This window comes from Malaclemys terrapin, chromosome 18, assembly GCF_027887155.1.
Source record: "Malaclemys terrapin pileata isolate rMalTer1 chromosome 18, rMalTer1.hap1, whole genome shotgun sequence".
Lineage (NCBI taxonomy): Eukaryota > Metazoa > Chordata > Testudines > Emydidae > Malaclemys > Malaclemys terrapin.
In genome coordinates this window covers 25567441-25594228 of record NC_071522.1, presented here as the reverse complement: position 1 = coordinate 25594228, position 26788 = coordinate 25567441, and the positions used below count along the sequence as shown (strand labels likewise).

The 26788-nt window shown below is 49.6% G+C and overlaps 1 long non-coding RNA gene and 1 pseudogene across 1 annotated transcript; both read left to right on the top strand.

Moving 5' to 3' along the window:
• Positions 1-2886: 2886 nt before the first annotated feature.
• On the top strand, positions 2887-5193 carry LOC128825870 (fibrinogen-like protein 1-like protein; annotated as a pseudogene).
• A 2004-nt stretch (positions 5194-7197) lies between these two features.
• On the top strand, positions 7198-12863 carry LOC128825708 (uncharacterized). The gene is made up of 2 exons (XR_008442705.1): positions 7198-8841; positions 9743-12863. It is a non-coding gene; the product is annotated as an uncharacterized LOC128825708 (long non-coding RNA).
• Positions 12864-26788: the final 13925 nt, after the last annotated feature.

The following is a 26788-nucleotide window of genomic DNA, read 5'->3' as shown; positions in this document are numbered from 1 at the left end:
AAGTGCTTGAAACCCCTGCCATCATCTGAGTCTGTAAAAAAGCAGGCTGGACACAGCAGTACTGAACAGACTGCAGGACGGGGGTTCTCAACCTTTTTCTTTCCAAGGCTCCTCCAACATGCTATAAAAGCTCTACAGCCCACCTGGGCCACAACAACTGGTTTTCTGCATATAAAAGCCAGGGACGGCATTAGGGGGTAGCAAGCAGGGCAATTGCCTGGGTCCCATGCCACGAGGGGCACCACGTTGGGGACCCCTGATATACAGGGTTTGTAGTTTTGTTCAATGGTTTTCAGCACCTCCACTAGAAAACTGATTCCAGCGCCCCTGTTCAAAAGCCCCAGTTCTGGCTGGCGAAGAATTCCCTGGGCGCAGGAACTGAAGAAGGCGGTGATAAGGCTGTTTCCCAAGGACTCCCTCTCAAGCCTTGCGGGGGTGTCGGGGATGGGAGGGGCGTGTCAGGGGCTGGGCTGCACCATGCAGTCCTGTGCAGATTTTGGGCAGTGCTGCAGCCCACAAGGCAGCCCCGAGAAGCTGCCATAATTTAGGAAACATCTTCCCTCCCCCTCCCCCTCCACCATCTAAATTATGCTGGGGCCACTCCAGCCTCCAGATTAGTCAGGAGGACACAAAGGTGGTTTAAAGACACCTTAAGCCCCCTGCATCCTGCCTGTAGTTAGAATAAAGCTAGCTTGGGTATGTCTGCATGCGCTGCAATCACACTTCTCACTCAGGGCTGATCTACACTGGGGGAGGGATCGATCCAAGATATGCAACTTCAGCTACGCGAATAGCATAGCTGAAGTCGAAGTATCTTGGATCGAATTACCTGGGGTCCAGACAGCGCGGGATCGACGGCCGCAGCTACCCCGTCGACTACGCTACCGCCGCTCGCTCTGGTGGAGTTCCGGAGTTGACGGTGACCGTGTTCGGGGATCGATATATTGCGTCTTAACAAGATGCGATATATCGATCCCGGATAAATCGATTGCTACCTGCCGATACGGCTGGTAGTGAAGACGTACCCTCAGCTGCAGTGTGGACAGACCCTGAGAGGCTCAGCACAAAAATGTCACCCTTCGATTTTCACTTGGCCTGTCCACACGTGTTTAATTGCAATGACTGATTTACATGTTTGGTAAAGGAAACCTTTCTTCAGGATTGCACATCCACCTCTTCCAGTAAGGTGTCAGGGCTCACAGTGAACTTCACTGCAACTAACAAAACCAGGGGAGACTAAATTTGACACCCTGGATATTACTAAAGGCTTGTCTACACTAGAAAGTTGTATGGCTTTTATTGTACCGGTACAATTACAGCCATACAACTCCACACTATGGGCTCAGTTATATCAGTATATACAGGAGGAGCTTATATGGGTATAGCTACTCCTGATACCCATATCAAGCACCTTTATACCAGCATAATGACATCCACTCTAGGGCTTTTACCGGTGTAACTATTTAGCTCTAAAATCACTCCCCTAAATTAAATCGTTCAATTGGTACAAAAATGGTGCCTAGGCCAGAAAGCAAGGCAAAGGGGAGGGGTGTAATCTTAAAATAACCCAACCTTTCAGACCTTCTTTATAGATCATAAAAAGAGCTAATGCTTCTACAGTGTTTTGAGCATATAAAGTGCTATCAAACACCAAGTGTTAGGATTTTTAAAAGAGCACATGAATAAAACAAGCCTTTGAGTAATCCCATATTCTGAACCAATTCCAGGCTGGGTAGTTGTATTCTGCCCACCTAAAATTCCCTTTCCAGTTGGCTAATGGTGAGCCCTGCACCTTGTGTCATCATTTATATGTACATCAGTGCAAAGACCTACCACTCTGACTTGGGAACATTTTCCACCCCTTTTGCATGTGGTTTTTCTCTTGGACTGACCCACATTCCCCCATCCCAAGATAAGGAGCAGGGCTAATCATGGAAGAACAGTGTCAGGGGAGGCAAAGGGCCTGATTCTGCTCTCATGTTTGGTGTAAAACAGGAGTAACTCGATGGACGCCAATGTTGGGACTCTAGTGTAAATGAGACCAGAATTGATCTCTGTGGTTGCCTGGTAAATTTCATTCCCCATTCAGGGCAATTGCTTCCTCCGCCTATTGGCATAAGTGCTTTGCTCATTAAAATAGGACAAAAGGAAAGGGGAAAGAAATGGTGACTGATAGAATATGAAGCTTAAGCCTCGAAAACAGGAAGGTCACATCAAGCCTGGGACGATAAGAGCCAAGGTCAGCGAAGAGCAGGGCACTTGGTGCCAAGGTCACTCAGAGAAAGAAAATGAGATTGACACTCATCTCTTGCTGTTCTGGATACATATTACTATCTCTCCTTTCCAGTTCCCCTTCCTGCCAACCTCTCTCTCTCTCTCTCTCTCTCTCTCTCACACACACACACACACACACACACACACACACACACTCTCTCTCTCTCTCTCTCTCTCTCTCTCTCTCTCTGTCTCATTAAGAAAGAGCTCATCTGCATGGGTCAACTTTCCTCTCATTCAGACTGATGCAACTCCACTGAGTTAATGCTGATCTACAACAGTGTAAGTGAGGAAAATCATGCCCCAAATCTGCTAACAACAAGAGGCAAACCCTCAGCTGGTGCCATAGCTCCATTGGATCTGCCCCCAAATAGCTTTTCTGGAGGAATGGGAAAGGTCGTTAAATGTGGAATAGCAGCTCCACAGTCATTTTTGTTAAGATTAGCACTGCTGTCATGGCAGCCACCCAGGAGGGATGGAAAAGAACAGAAGCTTCTGTCTCAGATGCTGCAGGCAGGACATAAGGACAGTTCACGCTCTCGGCCTCTGGATCCTGACTCACGCAATGGGCTTGGGAGAACATCTCACTCTAGCTTTCTCATTCCCAGAGAGATGCTGCTCATGTTGCTTCAGCCTGTGGTGCCAAGTACAGTGTATAACAGCACTGAGTCATTTTTAAGGCTGGCCAGACTTGGAACAGAATAGAGAGAAAGAAAAAAAGATAGGCTAGTATAGAGAAGTGGAGTGAAATGATGCACCAAGATAGAGGCAGCAGGAATCTAAAACGTCAGTGTGACGAAGTGGGGATTTTCCCTTGTTATGTTGTATGTGGGTCTTACTGTTGAGCCTATGTGAATTTTACTGTTTGCATGAATACTGTGTGTGCCTCAGTTTCCCTGCATGCTGCACTAATACCTCGGTGGTGGAAATAGGGATGTGTGACTTTGGCTGAGACCTCTGGGGCAGGTGAGGCTGCTCCAGCTGCCTGCACATATCCTATGACTGGTGCCCTTTGTAACCTGAGACCCAGAAGGGGGATGCAACCAGGTGATGACCAGGTGACTCTTTGGCCTGGTCCACACTAACCCCCCACTTCGGACTAAGGTACCTTAGGGTTACCCCTTTGGAGTGTGGGCCCGGTGCCATGGTGCCAGTGGTGCCATCGTAAATCCAGTACTGATGCAAAGTAGCTAGTTAGAGAATAAACTGCCCAGGAGTGGGTGGCAGAACTTAATGCCAGGGCTGTGCCAGCAGGTTCAGGCTCAGTGTCTGCATCCATTGTTGAAGCCTCTTTGACAATGGGCTGGCAAAGCATGCGGGGTGTCAGTGCAGACACTGCTGTCTGTGGCACACTGGAAGGGCCCTTTCTCACTCACCCAGGGTGGGAAGAGCTGAGCAGGGTTCTGTTGCACGGGGTTTAGTGAAAGCGATCTCTCTCTTGTGCACAGTCTGGCCCAAGGACTGCAGCAAGATAACCTGGAACAGGGTCAGTGGCGTCTTCGTCATCCAGCCCACAGGACTCCACCAGATTGTCATTTACTGTGACTTGAACAGCACCAGCAAGGACTGGACGGTCCTCCAGCGGAACTGGCATGACACACAGATCACCTGGGCTGAGTCCTGGAGCACCTACAAGTACGGCTTTGGCAACGTGCACGATGACTACTTGAAGGGTTAAAATTCATGTGCATTTTATATAACAACCTGGTATATGGATTGTGCCAGCTCTTTTTCAGACCCGAAGTCCAGAGTATGGTTAAGAGACCAGAGGCCTAGCTAATAGTGATCAGCTAAGAGAAAGCTGGGGTAAACAAGATAACATTGCCTTTGCTAAGATCTGCTTGGTCAGTAGAAATGCCAGATGTTGAAGCAATAACTGAATAATTGTGTCTTATTCAAAGTTTCAAATTGAACAAAGGATCCCTGTTCCTATTGAGTCAGTCTCTTCTGTAGGGAACGTTCTTCCCACAGATCCAACCTTGAGTGTATGGAAATTGGCACATGTCAGTATAAAGATATGGCATCCTTCCACCTCCCTGTCACAGGGACCAATGCCCTGCCTTAAGACAATCTGTATTATCATATCCTTTCATTGTTTCTTTGCTTTAACCCCTAGGACTGTACCTGTTGGACAATCAAAGGAGTTGCTCCATTCCTATGGACCCCAAATCAGAATTCAACATATATATATATATTATACTAATAACCTTTTATCAAAGTATTAATTAAATGTTAACTTGCTAACTTGAGACTATGGGCGGAGACATTATGTAACCTTTTAACCATTGGCTAATGTGCTATCTTGTCTTGCTGTAAAACCTATCCCGGGATGTGGAACTGCCTACCCCGTCACTTTCCCCCGCCCATGGAAAATCTATATATTCTATTGTAATCAATTGATTGACAGTGTCTCTGAGCCTAATAAGCCAGGTGACACTCTGCCAGCGCTGTGTGTAATAAACTCCTATGCTTGACCTCTACACGGTGTGGATTTATGTCCTTCACTACTGGCTGGGGACGGAGTACATCTATCAGATCGCCAAGCAGAAGGTCTACCAGGTCAGGTTTGTCATCCACGATTCATCCGGCACCATGAAATACGCAGACTACAACCTCTTCGGTCTGGAAGACGAGTCCAAAGGCTACAGGCTGAGGCTGGGCTCTTACACTGGGACTGCAGGCGATGCCATGACTTCAAACAATCCTACCACCGTGCATGACAACATGAAGTTCTCTGCTAAAGACCTGGATCAGGATGCTTCCAGTGGGAACTGTGTGTCTAGCTATGGTGGGGGCTGGTGATACTTGGCTTGTTATTCTGTTCGACTGAATGTCAAAGGGAGCATCACTCGGGGTAGTTTCTGTAGTGGGAAGTGCCAAGCCTCTGCCATCCTCATCAAACCAGCGTCCTACTGTTAGTCACCCCTTCCCCACCCTCCTGTCTGCAGTGAGGCCAACCTCTGCTCCATGAAGGGATGGAAAAACTCGTGTGTGTGTGTGTGTTGTCTTGATTTAGTTATATTCATAATCAGAACAATTGTTTGCAAAACCTGAAGTATCCCGATACAGCAGGTCTGGGGAGAGTAAATGCCTCAGATCTGTAGCGACTTTTCACTGTCTTTTAGCTCTTAGACTCATGTGCAGTTCCAGAAGTCACTGGGTTGGGGAAATCCAGAAACACAGAAGGATTTTTATAAACACCCACTCTATTGCTCATTAGCAGGGATTAAAGCTTTGGAGTAAAAAGACATTTTAAAAGTGGTGGCCTCAGTTGGTAACTTTCTGTTCTGTGCCACTTTCTGCTGTGCTGTCGTGGGCACCTTCCTGCCTTGGGTGTGTAATGCCCCCTCTCCGGTTACCTTCTTTAATGCCAATCCACTTACAGATTTTGATGGACAGGTCTGGGTTCTTCTGGATCCCACCACCCACTCAGCAGGGTGTATGAATTTATTTGGCGGTGCCTCCACTCCCCTTGCTCCTTCCTGGCAGGGTCACCAGGGCAGCTTGGGAGGAAAACTCTAACCACAGGGTAATCCCCAATTACTTGCCAGATAGTTGGAGACTTCCAAGAAATAATTACAATATATTCAACACAATAATTATATTAAACAGGAGGCAAATATAACATAACAGGGTAAAACATTATTTTTAGGGTCACCGGTGCCCACTCTGATAATACCCGTGACTTTCCCCAGTCATGTGACTTGAGGTAGCAAATGTAAGATTAGTGTCCCATTGGTACTCATAAGAACATAAGAATGGCCGTACCGGGTCAGACCAAAGGTCCATCTAGCCAGTATCCTGTCTACCGACAGTGGCCAATGCCAGGTGTCCCAGAGGGAGTGGACCAACAGGCAATGATCAAGTGATCTCTCTCCTGCCATCCATCTCCATCCTCTGACAAAAAGAGACTAGGGACACCATTCCTTACCCATCCTGGCTAATAGCCATTAATGGACTTAAACACCATGAATTTATCCAGTTCTCTTTTAAACGCTGTTATAGTCTAGCCTTCACAACCTCCTCAGGTAAGGAGTTCCACAAGTTAACTGTGCGCTGCGTAAAGAAGAACTTCGTTGTATTTGTTTTAAACCTGCTGCCTATTAATTTCATTTGGTGACCCCTAGTTCTTGTATTATGGGAATAAGTAAATAACTTTTCCTTATCCACTTTCTCCACATTACTCATGATTTTATGTGTACTTTGTTGGGGCCCTTGATGACCTATGACCACAAAATTCTTCTCTGCAGTGGTTTAGCAGTGTGGCTGATGGGGTTCAGTACAGCCCAAAGGACTCACAAGTGGGAGAAGGTGGTAAATCCCTCCACAGGTTTAATATGCAGCAGGTTATAAAATCCCCAAACCCTCACTCCCTGGCTTGAGGACACAGTTCAGGGAGTAGGGGGTCCCCAAAACCAATTCCCTGACTGACTGACTAAAGGATGGTGTACTCACAAACTCCATGAATGATCCTCAGGTTCAGATATGACTCTGGACACCTCAGTCACTGCAGAGGGGCTGATCTCTGCTCACAGGGATCTTCTTTAGGCAGGAGTCAGGCTGCTTCGGTCCCAGGATTTCCCCTCACCACAAAGGGATGCAGGGCTCAAGGTACAGATTACACAACTGTACTAAAATCCAAACTGTCGTCTCTTAGCCCAGCGTCCAGACACACTCCCAGCAGACAGCAGCCCTGGACTAGCAGCCAGAGCAGAGCTGACCATGTGGGGCTGGTCTCCCCTAGGGAGCTAGAGGGCTAAATCAGCCTGGCTGGGGAAGTTTCCCAGCAAAACTCTACAAACTGGGAATCATCAGTGGAGAGGGAAAAGCCCACTGAGGGATCTTGCTTTCAGGTCTCTAGAGGCCAGTAACGTAGCTGCGGGGGAGCAGGGGTAGCGGCTGCTACCCCACTAAGCATGTTTCATAAAGTGGCGCCATAGGGGTTAACATGGCGCTGTTAGGTCCAAGGAAAATGGAGTATAGAACAGGTTGTTTGGCCAGCTTAGCCAAAGTTCGGCTAACTGTAGTTGCTGGGCCATTCCTGTCTCTCTGTGAAACATGAGGACATGCTTGCTTGGGCTTCAAAGAATGAGATAAAGGGGGGGACCGTATTCTTGTACCAAATGTACTAGGAACGGTTTGTTTGGACATATGGAGACTTGCAGTCTCCACTCCCTGTTTCTGTTCTTAACTCCCTCCTTTCTCCTAGTTTCTGGTGCATGACAACAAAGCTCATAAGAAGTTGCTGAGGCATCATGAATTGTTTGTAGTGTCAAAGAAGATAGATATGCATGAATATTAGAAGCTTTCTAACTAATAAAGGGGGATTGGATTGCTTTAACTATGACGCGACGGAACTGTCTATATAATCTCACTAGTTATTGTAATCGTGGCTGGTTCTCTCTGGAGACGGGCCGCTCTCTATTGTTGTGTGCACTCTTCAATAAAGAGCTTGTATTGGACCTTGCTGGTGTTGCCTGTCTCTCACTCTGCGGTCAGACAACGAACCTTGCCGTCTGGGTTAAAAAGTCCCCGACAAATTTGGCGACTCCGCCGGGACTTGTCTGACTTTCCGGTGCGGGATCAGACTCCGAAGCAACGCAGCGCGCATCCTCTGGCTTCGAGGAGCCTTGCCCGGTAACCTGATCCCTGCATCGGCGATAAGGCGAGTTCTGTGAACCAGCTGAAGCCCGTAGAAACCCAGCAATGTCCACCTACCCGTTGAGTAGGATCCAGGTCTTCGGGGTTCGAGTCCCTGGGGAGGTCAGGTCTTTGGGGTTCGAGTCCCTGAATAAGGTAAGCGATCGCCATAAAGGGGTTAAAGTCCCTGGGAAAGGGGTTAGAGTCCCCGAGAAAGGGGTTAGAGTCCCCGGGAAAGGGGTTAGAGTCCCCAGAGAGGGGTTAAAGTCCCCGCAGAGGGGTTAGAGTCCCCAGTGAGGGGTTAGAGTCCCCGGAGTAGGGTTAGAGTCCCTACAGGCTAAATGGGACAGTTTGGCAGCAAGTGCCCGGGGGACGCCCCGTTGTCTCTGGTACTTAGAAATTGGAAGGAAATCTCTGGAACAACCGGTTTGACTAAATCTAAATGAGAAACTTATGCCAAATTCAATGGCCTTCCTTTACTACCCATTTGTCCCCGACTAAAGACTGGCCAAGGTGCAGAACCTTTTTTGTTGACAGGGTGGATTCCCTCAGGAATATCCTGGTTGATCTTAGACCGGGACAAATGGATTATTTATTTGTATGGTATAACTATAAACCAAAAGAAAAACTGCTTTCGGCCCCAGCTGGCTGTGAAAAAATATAGACAGAGGCAAACCAAAGGCAGTACAAGTTACAGTGCTGAGATTACATTTGCAAAGCTTAACTATCAAGTGAGATCCAACAGTCTGCCTTTGAGACCCTGGAGCTGGCGTGGTTTGGGGACGCTGAAGAAGCCACAGGCAGCCGGCCTGGACTGGAATCTCTGAAAGAGACTCTGCAGGAGAACCCAGGGTGTAAAAGAACAGCCCTCCCAAGAGTGAGAAGTTAACTCTATAGTTGCTAGAGGGAATTAAGCAGTGAAACTTGGTAAGAATTTCTGTAAGTAATCCAGGCAAGAAGTTATTTAAGTGGGATTATTCGACTATGAATACCTTAGTCTAATTTGCTGAAGAACACTCCTGCTGTGTACAATCTGTATTTTATAAGTTTAAGATGAATTGGTATTGTTTAAAGTTGCAAAACCGAGAATACTTTTGCCAGGCACAGGAAACTAGTGTTGTTTAAGGTATTTAGCATTTAATCCTTAAAGTGACTTAATGCTACAAGATTTAAAATGTTTTAAATAAAGACCAAAGGTTGTGGCTGCAGCAGGGTAGTCAAAGCCAGAAGAATAAAAGATTTAAATTTTGTTTTTGGGTAACAAAATAGCAGATAAAAGATCTGGTAAAGAGAGAGAAGGACAGTGCCCCTGGCTCTGTGTGGTCGAGCTGACACTTTGCTGTGGGTGCATGGAGATTTTGTAAGCATAAAAGAAACAGTTACACCTTGTGTAGAAATTGATGTGGCTAGTGTGGTAGAAATTGAATTGTAGAGAGGATGTGCATTTTCCCCAGAACATGTGCAGTGTATATTGTAGCAGAGGTAAAAGAAATGCAAACCTGCCAATATAGGTTGTGTTGTCTTTTTCAGATCACTGTGTGTTTGAAAGCAGGAGTTACAAGTAAAAGGCAATCAAAAGTCTGGGAAAGTTAATTGTGTCCCTTTTTAAGTAAGAATCTTTAAGCTGTGGATAGCTTTGGATCTGGAAGCAAGCCAGAAAGCATCTGTATTAATGCAAATTATCTTATTAATAAGGTAGAAGCCACTGAAACCTGGGCTGCCTATAAAACAAATACAAGGAAATATAGGGTAATTGCTCTGTTTTGTCTAAAATCAACAAGAGTATGTGTATATAAAGGAAATATTTTAAGTAAATAATGTCTTTCAGATCATCAGAGAAAACGGATGCCAGCTGAACAGCATTCAATGTACCATGCATTTACTGGTACAATAGGAATTATTTTTGTGTTCTATGTCCTGTCTTGTGGTGTTTGTCTTGTGGCCAGAATTGTTGTGTTTAATATTTTCATAAGACAGTCTAGTTCAAAATTAAATAAAAGAGTTAAATAAAAAAGCAGATACTTGTTTTATTCAACTTAGAATACAAAGTGTTTAAATAAATCAGGAAAAATGTGATATACTAAAGTCTAATACATTTGCTTAAGTAAAAAAAAAAGGCTTCATTGGTCAAATCTTTTAATTAAAAAAAATTTTGTTAAAATTTGCATACCAACAGTCTTTGGAAGCAAGGACATGGAAGGTTAACCCATTCCCCATATTGCCCATGGAATCCTTCTGGCTACCTCAGATTTCTAGCCAGAGGGCTGGGGAGGGAGGAAAGCTATTGGACACCAGAGGTTGTACCGAGTGGACTCCTCAAAGGTGGGTGTGCTGGTCCTGGGTTGTTGCTCCAAAGCTCTGTATAGAAGTTATTTTACTGGAAGGGTGTACATGGCATACATTGAATAATAAGACTAATGTACTGTATAATGGCAATGTGTATGTGTTCATTGTTGGGAAAAGGTGTATGAGTGAAGAGTGGAAGTTTCCTTTGTAGGTTAAAAGAAGCCAAGAAAGGAAAAAAAAAAAAGGAACAGAACGAGTTAACTGGAAAAAAAAATAGCTAGGAAGCTCAGTCCAAAGATAAGATGCTGGCCCATCCAAGGGCACTGCCCACAGCTAAGACTTGGCTGACAGCCAAGAAAAGGGGGGCCTGAATGTGCCCAAGCAGCTGTAAAATCTGCAAACCACTGCCAGGCATTAATGAAATGTGTTAGGTTTTTTCCACAGGTAAAGAAGCACTACCTAAAGACGGTAGCAGTCCTGCCATTCATTGAAACCAGGAGACTGAGTCTACGTAAAGTCCATTAACGAAAGACTGCTTTGACTCCATGCTGGAAAGGCCCTTTCCAAGTCCTGTTAACCACCAACACTGCTGTGAAGTGCCAAGGACTGCCTACCTGGACTCATACTTCTCACTGCAAAAAGACCCCTAAACCTCGGGAGGACTCTCCGACTGATGATCAGCCTATTCCTCCTTCTAACTCTGCTGTGCCTTCTGGACAGCAGGGTAAAGGAAAAAAAAGACAAGGTGAAGTGCTAGTAACCTCTCCCTTGTCCACTGACAGACCTACTGTGCCTTTGGATTTTTTTCTAAAAGAAGCAAAACCCATTACAGGGTAATGTGCTAGTAACCTCTCCCCTGTATGATGCTGAACCACACTGTTTCAGAAAAAGAGAAGAAAAAACACTCGCTCCATTGAAACCACCAAAGTCCAGGAATTCCTGACTACAAAAAAACATTAAGAACTGACCCTGGTGAAGAAACAAAGAATTATACACTGGCAGGAAGAAACTTGTGGGACCCATGCTTGGGAATGTGGTTTTGATTGAATTTTGGGGTTTATTCTACAGGCTGCGCCCTGTGTTTTGAATAAGTCCTTCAGCATGTATTGCCCTCCCTAATTGGATTTTAAATGCAAAAGGGGCTGTATTAGATTAGCACAACAGAGAGCTTTGGTTATTTCCTCTAGAAAGAAGAGAGACTTGACCGGATCCCTATGGGATAGGGCCAACAGTACAGCAGCAGTTTAAAATATTTTTAAGAACCAAAAACATGATAAAAAATTAGGGCAACTAAAGAAGGCCACAAGCCTTATTTGTGGAGCACAGCTAACCCAGGTACAGGCTGGAATTGGTGAGTTACATGTTATCTCCACCCTTAGTTCTATGACCAAGAAGTTGCTGCCAGAAATGGTATTGAATATCACTGAGGCTGGGAAGGCATTGCAGTGGGATCTAGCATGTTCAGGCTTGGCCCACTGCCCTTACAGACACATCAGGAGTACCATCTGATCTGTGGCCATAAAGAAATACTTGGAGACTTTCCTGGTGGAAGTGCGGACATTCTCAATGCTCCTTCCAAGCATATGGACTGGTTAGGGAGGTGTGGGCTCCCACATACCGAATCCTGCCGGGTCCATGGGGAAGATGCATGTGGGATTGGGTAATTCACCGAGACATCTGGGAAATTAGACTAACGCCGATGCCCTGGTGGACTTGGCAACCGCACAGAGAAAACTAAGGCAGATGGTTCTCCAGAACCACTTGGCTCTAGATATTTTACTGGCCTCTCAGAGAGGAACATGTGCATTAATTGGACAAGAATGCTGTGTGTATGTCCCAGACGTTTATAATGCCACTTGGGAAAGAGCAAACCACCTTATGGAGGTAGCAAAGGACCACGGAAGGAAGCGAATTGAATCCTGGTGGAGTAACCTGTTCAATTGGATTCCAAATATAGGTGGTTGGCTCCATAATGTACTCCGAAGCGCCGTTGTAATTATATGCAGCTTGCTGGCCTTGTATGTTATGATAAAAGTTGGATGGGCGCCAAGGTGTGTTCTATCCAAAGGTAACAAACTCCCAAGTTTACCACTCACAGTAGTTAGTTGTCCCAGGAGTCCCTTCAAGGAACTCCAGGGACAAAGGGGGGACTGTTAGGTCCAAGGAAAATGGAGTATAGAACAGGTTGTTTGGCCAGCTTAGCCAAAGTTAGGCTAACTGTAGTTGCTGGGCCATTCCTGTCTCTCTGTGAAACATGAGGACATGCTTGCTTGGGCTTCAAAGAATGAGATAAAGGGGGGGACCGTATTCTTGTACCAAATATACTAGGAACAGTTTGTTTGGACATATGGAGACTTGCAGTCTCCACTCCCTGTTTCTGTTCTTAACTCCCTCCTTTCTCCTAGTTTCTGGTGCATGACAACAAAGCTCATAAGAAGTTGCTGAGGCATCATGAATTGTTTGTAGTGTCAAAGAAGATAGATATGCATGAATATTAGAAGCTTTCTAACTAATAAAGGGGGATTGGATTGCTTTAACTATGACGCGACGGAACTGTCTATATAATCTCACTAGTTATTGTAATCGTGGCTGGGTCTCTCTGGAGACGGGCCGCTCTCTATTGTTGTGTGCACTCTTCAATAAAGAGCTTGTATTGGACCTTGCTGGTGTTGCCTGTCTCTCACTCTGCGGTCAGACAACGAACCTTGCCGTCTGGGTTAAAAAGTCCCCGACAGCACCAATGGTGCCAGGGGGCCCACGCTCCGCTCTAAAGCTTGGCACTGGGATCTTGCAGCAAGGCAGGCTTTGTCGGCAGCAGCCAAGCTGATCAACTGTCTCCCAGCTGTTGGGCGGCAGGGAGGGTAGGGGGAAGAGCTGAGCTCCAGCAAGCTGCTGGCCGCTCCTGGGAGCAGGAGAGGCGGGGGCCCAGCTCCAGCAATACTTGGGGCCGGGTGTCCTCCCCCACCTGTGCCCCCCCCCGCGACTTCCCCGAGTGTCCCCTGGCCCCGACTTGCTGCCCCCGGTCCCCCCGACCCCCCCGCTCGCCTTTCACGGGCCTCCTGGAGCAGTGTCCCTGTATCTTCAGTGTGCTGCCTCCCGGCAGCAACTGCTGCTGCAGGGTCCTAGTGCCCCCCAATTCCACTGCCGGGGCAGACTGACTCTGAGCCTGCCCTTCCCCCTCAGACCCTTTCATTTTCCAATGGGACCCTCCAGCAGCACAGGGGCCCCCCTGCCCGCGGTCACCTCTCCTGCCCCATGCTGGGCAAAGGGCAGCCCCATCCCTCACCCCAAGTGAGGCTACAGTCAGGGGCAACAGCAGGGGAGGAGGCGCACGCAGCACCCACCACGGGGGAGGCGAGGGAGATTCCTGGACCTGAGAGGGGCCCTAGGAGCACATGCTGTGACAGTGGTGGGGGTGAGTGTGTTGCTGGGGGGCGGGAAAGGGGGGCTCCTCCCCCAGAGCTCGCTGCTGCTGGCAGGGAAAGGGCTGGGGGGAGTCCTCCTCTCTGGCCCCTGTCCTGGAGCAGCCTGCCTGCACCCCAAACTCATTTCCAGCCCTGTCCCACCCCAGAGCCCACATCCCCAGTCAGAGCTTTCATGCCCCCTCCACGCCCTCAACCCTCTACCCTGGCCCTGAGCCCCTCCAGCATCCCAAACACCTTATCCCCAATCCCAGCCAGAGCCCTCAACCCCCACACCCCCACTCTCGCCCTGAGCCCCTCCCACACTCCAAACCCCTCATCTGCAGCCACACCCCACAGCCCTCACCCCTGCACCCCATCCCTCTGCACCCCTCCCATCCCCAAATTCCCTCCCAGAGCCTGCACCCCAATCCCCTGCCTCAGCCTAGGGCCTGCACCCCAGACCTCCTCCCTCACCCAAACTCCCTCCCAGAGCCTTGGGCAGGTGGGGATCGGAGTTTGGGCGGGGGCGGGTTTTGGGCACCACCAAAATTTCTACAAACATGCCACCCCTGGGCATGCCCCTCCAGCCATAGGGGCAGGGGCACCCACCCACCAGTCAACTGTTTATGGGGCCCGTGGGGGCCACGAGCCATCAGCTGTTCGGCCGGGGCGGGGGCAGTAGGGTAGCTAGGGGAGTGCTGTTTAGCTGGTTTTTGGCCACCAGCCAATCAGTGAGGGGAACTCTGCTCCTGGAGCAGGGGCTGGCTGGGCTGAGCTGAGCGACCCCACCAGTGCGGTGCAGCCCCACCTGCTTCTCCTACCTGCTTCTTGTGGCAGGCGTGCTTTCTCTGGCTCTGCAGCTCCTAACCTCTCACCCAACTAATGGCAGCCAGTAGCAGCACCTGGTAAGTGTATTTCAGAGGGGGTCTTGTGGTGAGGGTGCTGGGGGGGGGGGGACTGAAACCCTGTCCCGGGGGCTGTGCTGAGAGCTGGCACCTGCCTGCTGGCGGGGTGGCCATCTGCATGGGGGGGGGGGCACCAGCTGCCACCCAGCTCTCTGCATCTGGCAGGGGGCTCAGCCAGAGGCATCTACAAAAACATCCCCTGCAGCCCCGCAGCACAGAGAGACTGAGTGTACCAGCCCCTGCCTGGCATCTGGACCAGGATGGGCATGGTGGGTGGGGGGGTATCTCCTGGTCTCCTGTGGGGTGTGTGGTGCCCCCTCTGCTTGCCCTCCCTGCCCAGGCAGAGACGCTTGCCTCTCAGAGACAGTGGCCACGTCCATGTAGTGCGCTTAGTCCCCCTCCCTGGCATCTGGGTGACAGCCTCAGTTCCCCTCTCCTACCCCTTCCCCACTGCCTCTTCCCTTCCACCCCCCAACCCCTAAGAGGCAATCAGGGGAAACCTTCCTAGCAGTGCAATCTCTGCCTTGGGGGTGTGGATGGAATTGTCTCCCAAGGGAAGGCTGGAACTATCTCCTGTTGTAATGGTATGTGTTTAGTCCATGTGCTCTGGCAAACACAAGTCCAGGCACCATGTTGGGTCGGAGGGGGAAACCTGAATTGTCTCCTAAGGGAAGGACTAGTGATCATGTTGGCGGGTGCGGGGGAGGCATTGCTGAGTCCCAGGGTTGAGAACAGGGGCAGAGCCCAAAGGATCAAGTCAGCGGCTGGTCATCCCCAGCCCACTCCTGGGTCTGCTGTGCCCAGACTCCAGCTGCGCAGGGAAGGAGAGCCTGGCGCGAGCAATCTGCTTCTCCTTTGGAGCTTTTAATTTAAAAAAGGCAGAAATCTGGTGGCTCCAGACAATACGAAGTCTTTTTTTCACATGGGGGCTAAGCTCCCACTTTGTCCCCCCCCCGCCTAAGAGGCTGCCTGCCCCGCTTTGGGGGCTTTCCCCTTACAGTGCTCACCTGCCAGGAGGTTGCAATTTGAGGCTGGGGCTTTGGAGAGACAGACCCCTGGTGGTGTCGCCCCCACACACACACACCCCAGCTGGTCTCAGCTGATCCCTTTGCTACAGTGTGTGCACGGGCCAGGGGGTGGGGGCTGCAGGGGCTGGGCCAGCTTCGCAGTGCTTAGCTCTAGTGCCTCTCCCGAGTTGGCAGAGAGGTTTGCGGAGTCGGGGGGGGGGGGCGCCCTCCCCTCCCCCAGCTTGGACCCAGCCTTGGGCTTGTGACACAGCAAATCTGGAGTTGTGGGGGGTATGGTGCGTGCGGGGAGGAAAGCTCCTGGTATCGGGCAGTAGCTTCCATCACATAATCAAATGTGGTAGAAACGTCATCTGTACACTTGTAACACTTACCACTACAGCATTAGTCAGTCTTGTAACATGTGAATCCCTTGCAAGAGCCAAGAGGCCCACATTTTTTTAAACATTTTGTCTTCACCTTTTTTAAAATGCAAAATAACACAGTACTTATAAAACAATATCATTCTTGTGTTTTTATTTTAAGTATAAAATAAATATGTATAACGAATTTAAAAGTATGTAATTTGATATGTGGGGTGGTGCCTTTTTTTATGTGTTCGCTCCCCCTGATGTTAGAACCTGGCTACGCCCCTGCTAGAGGCCAGTTCTCAGGGGGAACCTGCTTGCAGGCCTGGGACTCACCAGCTCCCCACACAGCCAGTCCTGCCCTTGCCCTGGCTGGCTCCAGACTGACAAAAAATGGCTTCTCCCCTTTCCTGAACTCCCTAGGAGGGCCTCTCATTCCTTATTGGTTGCTGGGCAGACTCTGAGCCTGCCAGGGACAGTGTGCCTCTCCCTGAGCTGCCAGCAGACAGAGCCCCAGGAATCTAGGTCATCTCCTTGGGGGTTACAGGGGAGTTGGGCTGCCAGACCTGACTGGGTTCATTGCCCCACAGTCTTAGGGGTCTGCAGGTTCCTATGAGGGAATTTTGAGCAACGGCCTAGTAGGATTTGAAAACTAGGCCTTCGCATCTGAAGACATCTGGGTAGCTGCAGCAGAGGCCTTGAGGGGCCCTTTAATCAGTATCTTGAATTACTGTCCACATGTGCAAGTAGGTCCTAGTCCAAAGCCAGTTGATAACAGACAATCTTCCATTGACTTCAGTAGGTGTTGGATCAGGGCCCTGGAGTAGGGTTGTTGAGATGGGCCCGTTGCTCTCAACTGCACCAAAATTAACTCTTTGGGACACCAGTCCTTTCTCACGTTTCGGGGAAAAGAGACTGGGATGCTGGGAGAGGAGACTATGGGCTACCTGCTATTGATGCATTACCCAGAGAGAGCCTGTGGGGCAGACACGGGGTCTATTGTGCTCCCACAGCAGGCAGAGCTGCTCCTCAGCCTGAGAATCAGGGCTCTGCCCCAATTCTGCCTGGCCACGTGCTTCGGTGAAGAGGACACAGACCCAGGGGCTGTCTCCTGTAGGGGTTGTTGTTTGTTGGCCTGCAGTCATACAGTTACATGGAAACAACTCTGGGCCTCAGGCTAGGACCAAGCAAAAGGGGAGGGAAGGGATTTCCCAAAGGGCATGAGTTATTTAGGAGCATCTCTTTCTTGCTTGGTCCCTGCAGGCCAGGGCTGAGACATGGGCTGTGGTATGTTGGAAGCCTGTGCTGCCGTTGCTCGTTGTACCTGTTCTGTGGGTAAATGAAGGATTTAGCCTCCAGGGCTAATTTTAAAAATAAAAAATTGCAAAACACTAGCTGGGAAAAGGTGAATCTGGGTCTGCTCTAGTGACTGATCTCGCCAGGAGGGGCAGATTAACAGGAGGATTGGAGTGTTAATTTACATAGAGGCCTCTGTCCAGTACCGCTGTATCTCTAGGCGTGAGTTTAGCAATATCCCATAAGTCAGGGGCTCTCAACCTTTTTCTTTCTGAGCCCCCCCCCCCCCCCCCCAACATGCTATAAAAATTCCATGGCCCGATTTTGGTTGCATGATTTTAGGTCTTTTCTTAGAAATCTATGTCTACAGGCCACAGGCCTTAAGTCTATTACAGACTGTCTCCCGGAGGAAGGCCAAGTCAACTGGCCCCATCATCATAACAAGGGTGTGGGGAAAGCTAGTCCTATGTCTGCCCTGTTCTGTAGACAGAGGTCTTCATTCTCCAGCAGTGGCAAATTACCATATGGGCCCACGGCTAAGGCAGGAGGTTTCTGCCCAGCCTGCTGAGAACTAAAAATCACTAAGAGACCGATCTACAGAGGTGACAGCAGAGAGGCAGGGGGCTGGCAAACAGTTGTCTGGCTGGTGGGGGGACCAGGTAGTGAGGAACAGCGGCTGGCAGGGTGTGTGGCGGAGAGGAGCTGTGGCTGGTGGGGTGGCCCACTAGAGCAAGTGCTCAGATGGTGGCACAAGCAAGAGCAAGGGGCCTTCTTCCCTGGGTGGGAGGTGAACTCACACAGATGCACCTCTGAACACTGGGTCCTCACTGACCAAGGACAACCACTGTGTGTGGGGTGTGGTAAGAAAGCAGAGGGGGGCAAAAGGAACTGAGTTGTAGAACTCAAGAACATGAGGCGGAAGGCACTGCCCCACACTCTGGGGTGGGTGTCCTGCTCACAGCTTTAGCAGATTTAAGGGTAGTCCTGCAGCAAAAAAACTTCAGGACCAGACTTCAAAGAGAAACTGCTGAGCTTCAGTTCATCTGCAAATTTAACACCATCAGCTCAGGATTAAACAAAGACTGTGAATGGCTAGCCAACTACAAAAGCAGTTTCTCCTCCCTTGGTGTTCACACCTCAACTGCTAGAAGAGGGCCTCATCCTCCCTGATTGAACTAACCTCGTTATCTCTAGCCTTACTCATTCTTGCTTGCATATTTATACCTGCCCCTGGAAATTTCCACTACATGCATCCGAAGAAGTGGGTATTCACCCATGAAAGCTCATGCTCCTATATGTCTGTTAGTCTATAAGGTGCCACAGGACTCTTTGCAGCTTTATGGTTATGAAACCTGCATGCAGCATTTTCTCTAATTAATGTTGGGTGACTTCCCTCCTTTCATTAAAAGTTTCTTTGCTACACTCAGACTCTGTGCTTGCGGGTAGGGAAGTATTGCCTCTCAGAGGTGCCCAGGGTGGTGTATAATTTTCTCAGGTTACTGGGTGAGGCCCCGAGCCAGTTCTGTGTTGTATTGTTAAATAGGAACCCCTAGATCAGGGATCGGCAACCTACAGCATGTGTGCCAAACACGGCACACGAGCCGATTCTGAGTGGCACGCTGCCTGCCCGGCGAGAGGAGTAGGAGGGGCCGGAAAGAGCCACGCTGGGGGAAGAAGCAGGGGAGGGGGGAAGCTTGGCTGCTGCAGGACCAAGCTTCTGTCTCCTGCCCCGGCAGGGGAGAGTGGTGGGGGGGCGGTCCCGGCCCCCCGCCCCACTCAGCCCCCCCGACCACCGCTCTCCCCTGCAGAGTCAGGAGGCAGAAGCTTGGTCCTGCAGCAGCCAAGTTTCCCTCCTCCCCCGCTTCTTCCCACAGCTTGGTGCATTCTGGCCCCTCCTCCTCCTCCTCCTCCTCCCCCTCCCTGCTGGCGATGGCCCTTGCGAGGGGGAGCGGAGCCGAGCCGAGCTGAGCCGAGTGGAGCGGCAGCGTGCACACAGCTCCGTAGAGCAGGCAGAGAGAGGTAGGGATGGAGCCTGGGGGAAGGGGGTGGAACAGGGCATTTCCCTCCCAGCCCCCTGCCATGAGCCGGGCAGGGCAGGGGGCTGGGAGCACCCCCATGAGCCGAGCACCCCAGCCCTCTGCCCTGCACCCCACACACACCCCAGCCCTCTGCCCTGAACCCCCCCACACCCAGCCTTCTGCCCTGCACCTCCACACCCCCCAGCTCTCTGCCCTGACCTCAAGTTGCCCCAACACCCAGCCTTCTGCCCTGCACTTCCACACACACCCAGCCCTCTGCCCTTACCCCTGAACTCCCCACACATCCAGCCTTCTGCCCTGCACCCCCACATCCCCACTGCCCTCTGCCCTGACCTCTGAACTCCCCCACACACCCAGCCTTCCCCAGGTGTGTAGTATATCTAGAGGTGCATGTGTCTTATTAACTCTGTTTTCTCCTAAAGCTCCAGGAAGAAATCACAGCCAGTGTGGAGCAGGCTCTCCAGCACCGTCTGTGATTTGGGGGGCGTGTCATAAATATAAAGGGAAGGGTAACAACCTTTATGTATGCAGTAATATAAAATCCCTCTTGGACAGAGGTACAGAATCACTTAGCTGTAAGGGGTTAATGAGTTCAATTAACCTAGTTGGCACCTGACCAGAAGGATCAATGGAGAAAGAAGATACTTTCAAATCTGGGGTTTTGTTTGTGCTCTTTTGTATGTGTTCCCTCTTGAGACAAAGAGAGAGACCAAGCAGATAATCCAGCTCCTACTGAAATGATACATCTAAAATTACAGAAATTGTAACTAATAGCAAGGAAATGCGTTAGATTATCTTTCATTTTAGCTTGTGAATTTTCCCTATGCCAAGAGGGAGGTTTATTCCTGTTTTGTAACTTTGAAGCTGAGCCTAGAGGGGAATCCTCTGTGTTTTAAATCTTTTTATTGCCCTGTAAAATTACCTTCCATTCTGATTTTACAAAGGTGCTTCTTTTACTTTTTTTTTAATAATAAAGTTCTTCTTTTAAGAACCTTATTGGTTTTTAGTGTCCTAAAAACCCAAGGGTCTGGTCTGTGCTCACCTTGTTAACCTATTTGGTTGGTAGTTTATTCTCAAGCCTCCCCAGGAAAGGGGTGAAGGGGCTTGGGGAGATATTTTGGGGGGGATAGGGCTCCAAGTGGCCCCTCCTGAATGTTTGTTTAAATCACTTGGTGGTGGCAGCAATACCATCCAAGGACAAGGAAAGGAATTTGTGCCTTGGGGAAGTTTTTAACCTAAGCTGGTGGAATATAAGCTTAGGGGATCTTTCATGCGGGTCCCCACATCTGTACCCCAGAGTTCAGAGTGGGGAGGGAACCCTGACAAGGGGTTATTCAAGTAATTGGGAGTACTTGGCTAACAATGGACCTTGATAGACGCCAATCCACACTTGAGCTTTCCTGGGAACGTCCTGTAAAGAATTGAGTCACGCATGGAAATGTGACTTGCCCATGTGACTCCAAAACTGCATCTTGGAGCTGGATACTGCATAGGAGAGGAGGAGGGGTTTCCACCCATAAGAGAGAGTCTATTTAAGCCCTGGGAAATCCCTCTGTTTTGTCTTCAGCTGGCTCAAGAGATAGCCTCTCCACCCCAAAGAGATGCCTGAAAGAAACTGGAACAGTAACTACAGTAACTACAGGGGTGTGAGGGATTGCTGGACCCAGACTAGAAGGAGGCTAGTCTGTCAAAGAAGCTTATTGGAACATCTCTGAGACTGAGATTTACTTGCATTTAGTTTCCTATTATATTAGGCTTAGACTTGCTTGTTTTTGTTTTATTTTGCTTGTTAATTTACTTTGTTCTGTCTGTCTTTACTTGGAACTACTTAAATCCTACTTTTTATATTTAATAAAATCACTTTTTACTTATTAATTAACCCAGAGTAAGTATTAATACTGGAGGGGGGGCAAACAGCTGTGCATATCTCTCTTTCAGTGTCATAGAGGGTGAACAATTTATGAGTTTACCCTGGATAAGCTGTCTACAAGGTAAAACGGATTTATTTGGGGTTTGGACCTCATTGGGAGCTGGGTATCTGAGTGCTGGTGACAGGAGCACTTCTTAAGCTGTTTTCAGTTTAGCCTGCACTTGTCGGGGACATGGTTCAGACTTGGATCTGCGTTTGCAGCAGGCAAGCATGTCTGGCTCAAACAAGACAAGGCACTGAAGTCCCAAGCTGGCAGGGAAAACAGGCTCAGAGGTAGTCCCAGCACATCAGGTGGCAGTCCCAAGGGGGTTTCTGTGACCCAACCCGTCACAGGAACTTGTCTCTGTAAATATGATTGATGTTGGTTACATTGGTAATGGCCTCTAGATGGCGATCTTGTCCCAGGATTGGTCAAGCTGCATTTGGTTGTGAAATGAACCAGTACTGCGGGGGCTAACCCGGACCCCTCACCCTGCTCATGAATGTGCTAGAGGGGGGTGTTGTCCTTTAAGTCAGGGTTCTACAGGTGCTGCCTAAAATGTCAATTCATATTTCTTTAGCACGCTCTCCACATGCCCCCTCCACTGCAGGGAGCAGACGATGTTACTGCCCTGTGGGGATAGTTTCCATTGGCTAATTGGGAAAGAGACCATCCCAGGAGAAATATACCCTGTTGTAGGTTGTAGCTCCCACTGCTCTGGAGTCATGATGGGTGAGCTGGCTATTGGCTTTTCCCTATTCTTCCCAACACTCCCCTCCCCTGCTGAGGTATCCCCCCAAATCCCACAGACAATGTCAATACCCCCTTCACCAGGAGGATGCAAAGCAGGCCTGCTACTGCCTCCTGGGGGGTTCATGGAAAAGTGACTCAGGCCTGGGCATTATGGGCCAAGGCTTAGAAGAGAGATGTCAAAGAGGCAAGGAAGAGGTATGAGCCTAGGTACTGGAAACATCCCTATTGGGGGTAGTGGGGGTGTAGTACCATCTCCTCCTGCTAGACCAGACTTTCCCAACCTTTTTGTAACCTCTTTCAAAGGAATGACCTATTTGGGGATGCCCCCATCCCTGCCCAGCAAACTGATACTTGGCCTTCTCTGCCCTGCCTTTTTTCTCCTTCTCACCCCAAGGTCTCCTCTACCTCCCCCCACCCTATCCCCAGCAAAACCTTTATCTTCTCCACCTCTCTCTCTCCTCCCAGCCTCTTTCTTCCCCCAGATCTCCTCTGACCCAACCCATCAGACTCCCTCTCCCAAATCGGGAGATGGCTGGCAGGTGTCCTCTAGTTCCTCTAGTTCCCCCCCGCTCTCCTAGCTGCTACGTTTTGTGCAGCCTCATGTGTGACACTTTATGTATATTATTCAATGTGCTAATATGCATATTTTCAGATCAGTTGCATATAACTATAAACTTCAGGCAATGTTCAATACATCCTTTCCCTAGCAGTGGTGGGGGTAAGGCAGCTGTGACGTTCGGGCAGGCAGGAAGATGGGGTGGTTCAAGGGTGCTGGTGAGTGCCTGGGATCACTGTATTTGGTTAGGTGGGTTGGTTCTGGAGTGCTTGGGTTGGGGGATGCCAGAGGGTGTCTGGGGTAGCTGGGAGGGTATAGGCCTTGGCATGCTGCCAGTATTAGCTGGGGTGGGTGCTGGAGTACATGAAGTGGGGAGGGCAGCTGGGGTCATTTCTGAGGGCAGGGGACTAGGATGTATCTGGGTCTCTGTGTGGTAGAGGTTTGGGGTCTGGCTGGGTTCTCTCTGGGAATCTGGAAGTGCTCTGGGAGTCAGGGGTCTAGCTAGGGTTCTGACTAGGGGTGGGTAGGTTTGGGGTCTGTCTGAAAGCAGGGAGCTCACTGGAGATTGGTAGAGCAGGGGTCACAGTGGGGGCTGACTGGGGAGCCCTTTGCTAGTACTGAGCCCTCTCACCTCATCGCCCTCCCTTCCAATCAACTAGCCACTGCGGCTACCTCACACCCTCTCTCAACTGCTTCTTCCCTGCGTGAGCCCAGCAGGGAACGCAGCCAGAGGAGAGCCGAGCAGGCCGTCTGAGTCCTGACAGTTCGAAGCCAGGCTCTGCAGCCTCTAGGTCCTGTCCCAGTGCAGCTGGATGCTGCAGTGAAATGGTGGCTGAGCAGCAGGTTGGCATGACCACCCTGCCAAGTGTGTCACTGTCATGCAAGGTGTGTGACATCTGGCAGCCCTCCCCACGGAGCCCAGGCATGTGGGGGGCAGCACCTCCTCCACATGGGTGAGGGGGAAGCCTGGCTCTTGCCCCAGCTCCCCAGCTGGTTAAATCTGGTGCTGTCTCTGCAAACAGCTGCTTCTCCTCAACAGGAGGAAAGGGAAGTAGGAGGGAAGGCGCAGTTGCAGTGGCACACCACAGCTCTCCTGAGCCTGGCACTGGTTCTTGCTTCAGCTCTACCCATCCACAGGAAGGGACAGCCTCCTTGTGGTCTCCTCCAGAGCTCGGGACTGTCAGGATTGCGCTCCAGGCACTCTGTAAACCCTGGGACAGGGGGTCGTGAGTGCAAATGAAGGAGAAGGAGTCACGGTAAAACAAGGTAAAGAATAGAAGAGACAGGATGGTTTCCCAAGGGTTTTTTGCTAGCTTCTTCTACTGTGGCTGAAATGAACATGTGTGATTCTTCATGTGTCCTGAAGCTGTGAGCATGGTGGGTGTAGCCTGTGCCCCATGTAGCCGGATAAAGAACAGATGAAGACATTCCAGTTCATGGATCTGCCTTTGGACAGCTGGGAAAACTCCTCATAGTATTTAGCACCTGTCTCTGTGAGGGCAGAGTCAGCTGAGGTGGCATGAGGCCAAGGGAGCGAAGGAAAAGGGTGTAAAATGGGCTGGGAGGTGGCTTGAACACCATCTTCAGTGACATTATTGGCCCACTGGGAGGATTTGAGGACTGGCCCTGGCCCTAAGGTTAATTGAGTTTGAGACCCCTTCATTAGATGTTTGGGTCATAAGGTGTATCCTTCAGCTTCTCTTCTGGTTAGAATTGTGAGCTGCACCTGACCAAATATAATTACAGTCAGTGGGACACAGCAGCAGTTTTTTTCTAGCAAGCTGCCCCCTGACTTAATGGATGAGTTGAATTCAATTTGCTCAGGTCAGCTCATTGCCAGAACCTCTCTTCAGGCAGCTATAGGCCATGTCCACACTACTCAGTTTCGTCGACATAAGGCAGCTTGTACACACTGCAGTGCTCCTCCTGCTACACTGACGTCGTAAAACCACCTCGACGAGAGGCAGAGAGCCTAGGGTGATGTACTTAGAGCAACACAGTGTCAGTGTAGACCTTGCGTTATTTATGTTGACCTAAATGGCCTCCAGGAGGTATCCCACAATGCCCTCTGTGACCGCTCTGGTCACCAGTTCAAACTCCGCTGTCCAGAAGCCAGGTACACAGGTGAATGCCCCTTCCCTGTTAAAGCCCCAGGAAGTTTAGAACTTGCTCTTCCTGTTTGCTAGGTGTAGAGAGCTCACATAGCAACTGCCCAGCTGAGCCTGGGCTCCGTGCAGCAAACATGTTCTTGCCTGGAGTACACGGGAGGTGATGGTGGATCTTCTGGGTCTGTGGGGAGAGGAGGCTTTGCAGGCACAGATCCACTCCAGCTGCAGGGACTTGCTTAGGGCATGGAGGGGAAGGGCAAGGGAGGCAAATAGTCGCTCTGGGGCGGAGCCGCAGACATGCTGCTTCTATGAGGAGGGGGCTGGGGTCAGGATGGCAGTGAATATGCCCCCATGGAGCTCTTCCTATCGTCTTGTGTTCATAACACACAGCACATGACTGAAGAGCAGTGCAGGATCCATGCTTTCTGACACTGATGGCTGGCTCACAGGTTACCAGAGCAGTTGAAAAGCAGCTGGAAACCTAGTAGGAAACCCATGGAACAATGGGATTGAGAAACCTGCATCATGTGACGCTGAACCTACCCCCATGAGGCATTGCAAACCCTTCCGAAAACTTCCTGCAGCCAGTTGCACAGTGGGATAGCTACCCACAGTGCTCTGCTCTCTGTGTTCATGCAAGAGCTGCTACTGTGGAAGAGCTCAGTCAACACAAGGAACTAGTGTGGACATGCAACAGCAGCTTAATTACAGAGGTGGCTGTATGTCAACGTAATTTAAGTTGACTTAGCTTTGTAGTGTAGACATAGCCTTAGACTTGGCTGATTCGGGGGCTAGATCATTGGCAACTGGGATTGCCATAAAGAGAGGCTCTTGATTAGCTGCTTCAGGATTATCAAAAGAGCTACAGCATGTGGTACAGGTTTTAATGCTTGATGGAAGAAACTAGGTTACTAAAGAGATGACTAAGGGGGATATGGTAGAGGTCTATAAAATCATGACTGCTGTGGAGAAAGGAAATAAGGAAGTGTTATTTACTCCTTCTCATAACACAAGAACTAGGGGTCACCAAATGAAATGAATAGGCATCAGGTTTAAAACAAACAAAAGCAAGTATTTCTTCACACAGATTACCAGTCTGTGGAACTCTTTGCCAGAGGATGTTGTGAAGGCAAAAAAAGAACTAGATAAGTTCATGGAGGATCGATCCATCAGTGGCTATTAGCCAGGATGGGCAGGGATGGTGTCCCTAGCCTCTGTTTGCCAGAAGCTGGTAATGGGTGACAGGGGATGGATCACTTGATGATTACCTGTTCTGTTCATTCCCTCTGGGGCACCTGGCATTGGCCACTGTTGGAAGACAGGATACTGGGCTAGATGGACCTTTGGTCTGACCCAGTATGGCCACTCTTATGTTCTTATGTTTTTATGTACTAAAACAGATGACACGCTGCACTCCCAAAAGATTCTTGGGCCATGCTTTGATCTCTGGGCTTTTGTCCTTCCAACTTTAAAATAAACAGTATAACCCTCATTATACCGCTTGTCAGCAATCTCATTCGTCTTCCTCCTGGTATCACCAAAACAACCAGTTTGGTTCAGGAAGGGACAGAGGTTCTTAATGTGGAAACCAACTTCTCCATTCACTTTTCAAGCACTCCAATAGCAGAAACAACAAATTTGAGGCTTCAGTTGAGGATACCAAGCCAGCCTATGTGGATCTGCACCTTTCACCCCCATCCCACCCCACCCCCGTTTGGTTCCCCCCTCTCTTCAGGGAGGCCTGAACTGCAAGAACCTCAGATCCTTGGGACTTGCAGGTCATTCAATAGAGGTTTGCCCGACAATGTCATATCATTCTCTCTCCCTCCCATCAACCTAAAGAAATCACATTTGAGCCCATTCCAATCCATAGAGTTTATAGGCGCTCCTGGATTCCAGGCTGGCAATCATCTCTCTCACCTCTCACACCCACAAACACTGATAAGAACTGGTTTGAGGTTACTAGGTTGCATGACCTTTTCCACACAGGTGACCCTCTTTGCCAGATTGGGACAGATCTCTTCAGTCCTGGATAACATCTGAGCCTGAACCAATGTATCGGGATTCCTCAGTCGATTCTTTTGTCCCTTTGTTGGTGGTTAGATTAGGACTACGTTTGTCAAGGAATAGCTGTCTGATCTCTCCCACCCAGACACTAGTCACCAATGCATCCACAAGCAGCTTGGGTGCATATCTGGCTCAATTCCACAGTCACAGCCTATGGACCTCTGAAGATCCATCAGCT